Here is a 6,656-nt window from a genome sequence, read left to right as displayed (position 1 = left end):
TATGTATTTGAGAAACCTGCATTAACTGGAAGGATTGCTCACTGGCAAATGTTGTTATCAGAATATGATATTGAATATCGAGCTCAGAAAGCTGTGAAAGGAAGTGTGTTGGCAGAGTACCTCGCTCACCAACCAATTGATGATCGTCAATCTATCAGAATGGATTTCCCAGATGAAGATATAATGTATTTGAGATCTCAAGATTGGGATGAACCATTGCCAGAAGAAGGACCAGATCCTGAATCCAAGTGGGGTTTAGTTTTTGATGGAGCTTCTAATGTTCATGGCCATGGAATTGGCGCCATTATCATCACTCCGCATGGATCACATGTACCTTTCACTGCAAGGATATGTTTTGATTGTACGAATAATATTGCTGAGTATGAAGCTTGCATCATGGGACTTGAAGAGGCCATTAATCTGAGAATTAAGATTCTTGATGTTTATGGAGATTCTGCGCTTGTGATTAATCAGATTAAAGGAGAATGGGAAACTCGTCATCCTGGTTTAATTCCTTACAAAGATTACGCCAGAAGGTTATTGACATTCTTCAACAAAGTTGAATTCCACCACATCCCTCGAGATGAGAATCAGATGGCCGATGCTTTAGCCACATTGTCTTCCATGTACAAAGTGAATTTCCATAATGAGGAGCCTCGGATAACAATCAGGCGTCTTGATAGACCTGCTCATGTATTTGCAGTTGAGGAAGAAAGAGATGAAAAGCCTTGGTATTTCGATATTAAGCGCTTCCTCCAGACTCAAGAGTACCCACTTGGGGCATCAAATAAAGATAAGAAAACTTTGAGGAGATTGGCTGGCAGTTTCTTCATCAATGCTGATGTTTTGTATAAAAGAAATTATGACATGGTTTTGCTCAGATGCGTGGATAGACACGAAGCAGACATGTTGATGCATGAAATTCATGAAGGTTCTTTTGGTACTCATGCCAATGGACATTCGATGGCTAAAAAGATGCTTAGAGCAGGTTACTATTGGTTGACAATGGAATCTGATTGCTACAAGTTTGTAAAGAAGTGTCACAAGTGTCAGGTGTATGCTGACAAGATTCATGTGCCTCCGACACTTCTCAATGTAATTTCTTCCCCATGGCCTTTCTCTATGTGGGCCATTGATATGATTGGCATGATTGAACCCAAGGCTTCGAATGGACATCGATTCATCCTGGTAGCAATCGATTACTTTACCAAGTGGGTAGAAGCTGCTTCATATGCTAATGTAACAAAGCAAGTTGTGGTCAGACTTATCAAAAATAACATCATCTGCAGATATGGTGTACCGAGCAAGATCATTACTGATAATGGCTCGAATCTGAACAATAGCATGATGAGAGAACTGTGTGAAAGTTTCAAAATTGAACATCACAACTCTTCGCCTTATAGGCCAAAGATGAATGGAGCTGTTGAAGCAGCAAATAAGAATATTAAGAAGATTGTACAAAAGATGGTTGTTACGTACAAGGACTGGCATGAGATGCTCCCATTTGCTTTGCATGGGTACCGTACATCTGTTCGTACTTCAACAGGGGCAACTCCCTTTTCTTTGGTTTATGGTATGGAAGCAGTGCTCCCCGTCGAGGTTGAGATTCCATCGTTGAGAATTTTAATGGAAACCAAGTTATCTGAGGCTGAATGGTGTCAGAGCAGGTTTGATCAATTGAATTTGATAGAAGAAAAGAGAATGACGGCTTTATGCCATGGTCAGTTATACCAGAAAAGAATGAAGAAAGCATTTGATAAGAAGGTTCGACCTCGTGTATTCAGAGAAGGCGACCTCGTGCTCAAAAGGATCTTGTCTTTCACCTCCGATTCAAGGGGCAAGTGGACTCCTAATTTTGAAGGACCATATGTTGTTAAGAAAGCCTTCTCTGGCGGTGCATTAATTCTTGCAACTATGGATGGAGAAGAGTTCCCACGTCCCGTGAATGCTGATGTAGTCAAGAAATACTTCGCCTAAATAATAAAAGAACAGCTCGCTAAGTTGAAAACCCGAAAGGGCGGCTTAGGCAAAAAAGAGCGTCTCGGTGGATTGAAAACCCGAAAGGGCGGTCCAGGCAAAAATTAGAGACATAAACAGAATAAAATACCCGGTGGACTGAAAACCCGAAAGGGCGGTCCAGGCAAAAGTTAGGGATTTATGGCAAGTAACTACATCAGACAAGACTTGATCATCAGCAGTCATCTGTTTATCATGAAGAAGTTCAACACTTTTCAACGGAAGCCTTGGCTCAGGAATTCCCAGTTGAGAGAGAGGATGGGGTCATTACATTTCAATGTACCTTTTCCACAAAATTACCACTTTCCAAACTTTGTAATAATCCATGGGGTCTTGCCTTTTGCAGGCTACCATTCTATTAAGAAAGTTTGAGCCTTTACCTTTCATTTGGCAATCTTATTTCTTTCATATCTCTCAAAATGTCATTTATTGTTGATAGTAATTTTTGAAACAAAGAGAAAATTGATTTCAACAAAATCCTTTTGAAAATTATAAAAGAATTTTTACTTTGATTCATGAGTGCATTACAAGGAATGAATATGTTGATGTATTCATATGCAGAAGAATGTATTTCACTCAATGCACCTTTGGCCTGGTTCGAATATGGTTTAGAACTCAGTTACTGCGTTCTCTCAACTTCAATATTCCCTAGCCATCAAAAGATTGATAGCAGTTTCTGCTATGATGTTCAGTTTGGGACATGCTTGATTATGTCATCTTTGAACACCATCTCCTTTTATATCATCAGTGGTACGGTGGTATATATCTTTTCATGCCTTCAGTGGAACGTTGGTATGTGTTATCGTCAGTGGTACGGCGGTACATCTCTTTCATCGTCAGTGGTACGTCGATGAATCATCTCCTTTTATATCATCAGTGGTACGGTGGTATATATCTCTTCATGCCTTCAGTGGAACGTTGGTATGTGTTATCGTCAGTGGTACGGCGGTACATCTCTTTCATCGTCAGTGGTACGTCGATGAATCATCTCCTTTTATATCATCAGTGGTACGGTGGTATATATCTCTTCACGCCTTCAGTGGAACGTTGGTATGTGTTATCGTCAGTGGTACGGCGGTACATCTCTTTCATCGTCAGTGGTACGTCGATGAATCATCTCCTTTTATATCATCAGTGGTACGGTGGTATATATCTCTTCATGCCTTCAGTGGAACGTTGGTATGTGTTATCGTCAGTGGTACGGCGGTACATCTCTTTCATCGTCAGTGGTACGTCGATGAATCATCTCCTTTTATATCATCAGTGGTACGGTGGTATATATCTCTTCATGCCTTCAGTGGAACGTTGGTATGTGTTATCGTCAGTGGTACGGCGGTACATCTCTTTCATCGTCAGTGGTACGTCGATGAATTATCTCCTTTTATATCATCAGTGGTACGGTGGTATATCTCTCTTCACACCTTCAGTAGGACGTTGGTACGTGTTATCGTCAGTGGTACGGCGGTACATCTCTTCATATCATCAGTGGTACGATGGTGTGATTAGCATTCTGATTCAGGATGCATACTTTCTCATCCCCAGTGAAAGAGGATGATCCCCTTTTCTCATCCCCAGTGAAAGAGGATGCTATAACCTCTCTGACGCGAAGTGTTTTCCCCAGAGAAGTTTCTTTCTCCACCAAAGTTCCGTCTCTCCAACAAAGTCTTGCTTTCCCCAATGGAGTTTCTAAGACATTTGTTTCCCCAGCGGAGTTATAGCAAGACATTTGTTTTCCCCAGTGGATCACCAGTTACTCCCCAGTGTTGTCATGACATGCATTCATTGCATCTTAGGATCAAAAATTGTGTTTTATATATTTAAGTCTCTTCGATTTTTGTCAAAACGAAGATTTCCAATCATCGTATCTCCAAATCGAAGAAACTTAAATAGGGGCATCTGTCATACCCCAATTTTTGACCCTAAGATCACGCATCATTTGCATACCAATCATCAATCAAGAAGTTTTAACCTAGATCTCTACTTGCAATGCTGTGCTCAATTCATCTGCAAAGGAATCATCGAGCACCCATGTTTTAGTTTGTATATATATTCCTTTACTAACCAAAATACCAAAAACATTGCCTTGTGCTCTTGTATGTTTGTGTTTTGTAGGTACCAAGTCAAAATACCCATCAAAGGAGCATTTTTCAACATTTTCACTGTGCAAATCGATTTGCATAAGGTGTAAATCGATTTACACAACTGTTTCTGCACCAGATTTGCTTCTGCCATCAGTGCAAATCGATTTGCATAAGACAGCAATCGATTTGCATAACTGTTTTTGCCCCAGATTTTGCCTTTTTTCAGCCATGTAAATAGATTTGCATAATGTGCAAATCGATTGCACCAGCACGAATTTGGAAAAATAAAGGCAAATTTCAGCTTTTTGAAGTGTTGACATCATTTGCAAGCATGGGAAGCATGACTTGGTTCTTACATTTGATTTCCTACATCATCTAATCATGTACCCTCATGTGATTGCATCAAGACCATTGGATTTCATTTTTGGCTCCAAATCACTTTTCCAAGCCTAATTCTATTTTCCAATCCTAACTCCAAGCCACAAAATTTCCCAAGCCTAAGTGCTATAAATTAAGGCACTCCCCTCTTCATTTTTCAAGCTTTGATAGCCAAGAAACTTATTGCAAATTCTCTCCTCACCTCTTCCAAACCCATCACTCAAAGCTCTTTCTCTTCCACACAAATTAGTGAGTCACATCTTGAACCTCACTAATTTAGAGCTAAACCTCAACATAAACACTACTTTTCTTCATCAATTGTGAGAGATCAAGGCTTGTGGTTGTGTGTTCTTGAAGAAGACTCAAAGTTTGTGAAGATTTGGTAAAATTCTAGATCCTTTCCATGATCCAAGATGTGATCCTTTGTTGTTTATGCTTGAGGCACCTTTGGTGCTACATTGATGAGATTTGCTTGCTTAATTGATACATTTTCGTGCACAAATTGATCCAAGATCACAAGGTGTTTGGTTTTATGTTTAAACAAAGTTTCTTCTCTTTATTTGCTGTTTTTTTGAAAACTGTGTTGTGCAAATCGATTTACATCTTGTGCAAATCGATTTACATAACTGAAAACTGCGCAGATTTTGAAAACAGAGTTATGCAAATCGATTTACACTCTGTGCAAATCGATTTACACTGGGCAGAATGCTGATTTTTGTGGTTTTTGACTTGTTCTTGGTTCTAACTCATCTTCTACTCCATTCTTTTGATATTTTCTTTGAATCACAAGTTAGAGGCCTAATTTCTCTCTAATTTCAATGGACTTAGGGCGTCGATAGGATGAGAATCCAAATCCGCAAAATTAAGTGATTGAAATTATAGATGAAAGGAGCTTTAATGTGGTTCCATCTTTTACTTCTTTTTATTTTGGTCGATGAAAGTCTTAATGCCTTGAGAATTCTTATGGATTCTTGGTGAAGACTAGATCACTCACCTATTTTCTTTTCGTGCGGTATTGCTTTCGGAAGGCGATCTACATATCGCTCTTCTCGCATGCATTAGCACATAAAGTTTTGACCGGCCTCGTTGTAGGGTGATTTCTATATAAATCACTTGGCGATCTGCTTAACATAGCGCAATATTTCGTGTCCCGAATAAAAAAGATCAAATATGGAAGAGAATTGTATGCGGTTGATTTAAGACTTGTGGAGGTTTTTATCGTGTAGTCGCTATGATTTTATCAAGCTTCTGATAAACCCCATTGAATTTAAATCCGAGTACATCATTCACTCACCATCGATCTCCTACTAACTTTGATAACATACTTGACAAGTTTCAAGATGGCTATCTTTAACATTTAACAACTAACTTTAATTTCCGCACCTTTACTATACCGCTCTTTATATCTCTAGCTTTATCGCTTTATTTTATCATTTCATCATATTTACTTTCCGCCGTTTTTTTTCTTTGTCCACTTGGACATATGTTTATGCTTCCGTTATTTTTCTTTTGTCCACTTGGACCATACTTTATTTTTTCGCTAAAAACACTAATAAACAATCGAAAATCTAAAAAATACATAAGGTTCTCTTTGGACTATCGGTTACTATCCCTAGCGCTTTGGAGATTCGGACTTATGGACTTAGTACCTTTGGACTCATTCTATTACTATCATGTGATTGTTCTGTCTGTCTGGCATTGTTCTGTTGTATGTTTATGTGTGCAGGTATTTCCTTGAAAGCCCTTGATGGTTAATTCCAAGGCATTGAGATAAGGATTTTACCCAAAAACAGCCGTTACTCTGCCCAATTTTTGTCAGAATCTTAATGTGCTTAGTGAAAAATGGTGCTAAGACAATAAGTTCATCTGGATCCCCAAGTATTAATGTGTTGGTATTGATAAATCCAAAGGATGGGAAAACTACCTTGGCTCTTAATGTCAAGTGTTGGCTTCTTATTCGGTTAGACCGTTTCTTTCCTTAGCTTTTATTTTATGCACTAGGTTAGCCTCTTCATCTCCTCCCATTCTTAAATTTTCAAAATCTTCTCCCTTTTTCCAAAATATTCTTATGTTTGCAAACCTTTTCAAAACCTTTTTTTCATAAAAAAATATCTTTCGCCCTTAGTGGCTTTTCTTCAAAAGTTTAGACACCGTTAATTGTCGAAACGAGTGGTTATACCC

The sequence above is a fragment of the Vicia villosa genome, linkage group LG7 (assembly GCF_029867415.1).
Source record: "Vicia villosa cultivar HV-30 ecotype Madison, WI linkage group LG7, Vvil1.0, whole genome shotgun sequence".
NCBI lineage: Eukaryota > Viridiplantae > Streptophyta > Magnoliopsida > Fabales > Fabaceae > Vicia > Vicia villosa.
The sequence above is the reverse complement of the archived record's forward strand: the minus strand, read 5'-3'. Positions refer to the sequence as shown.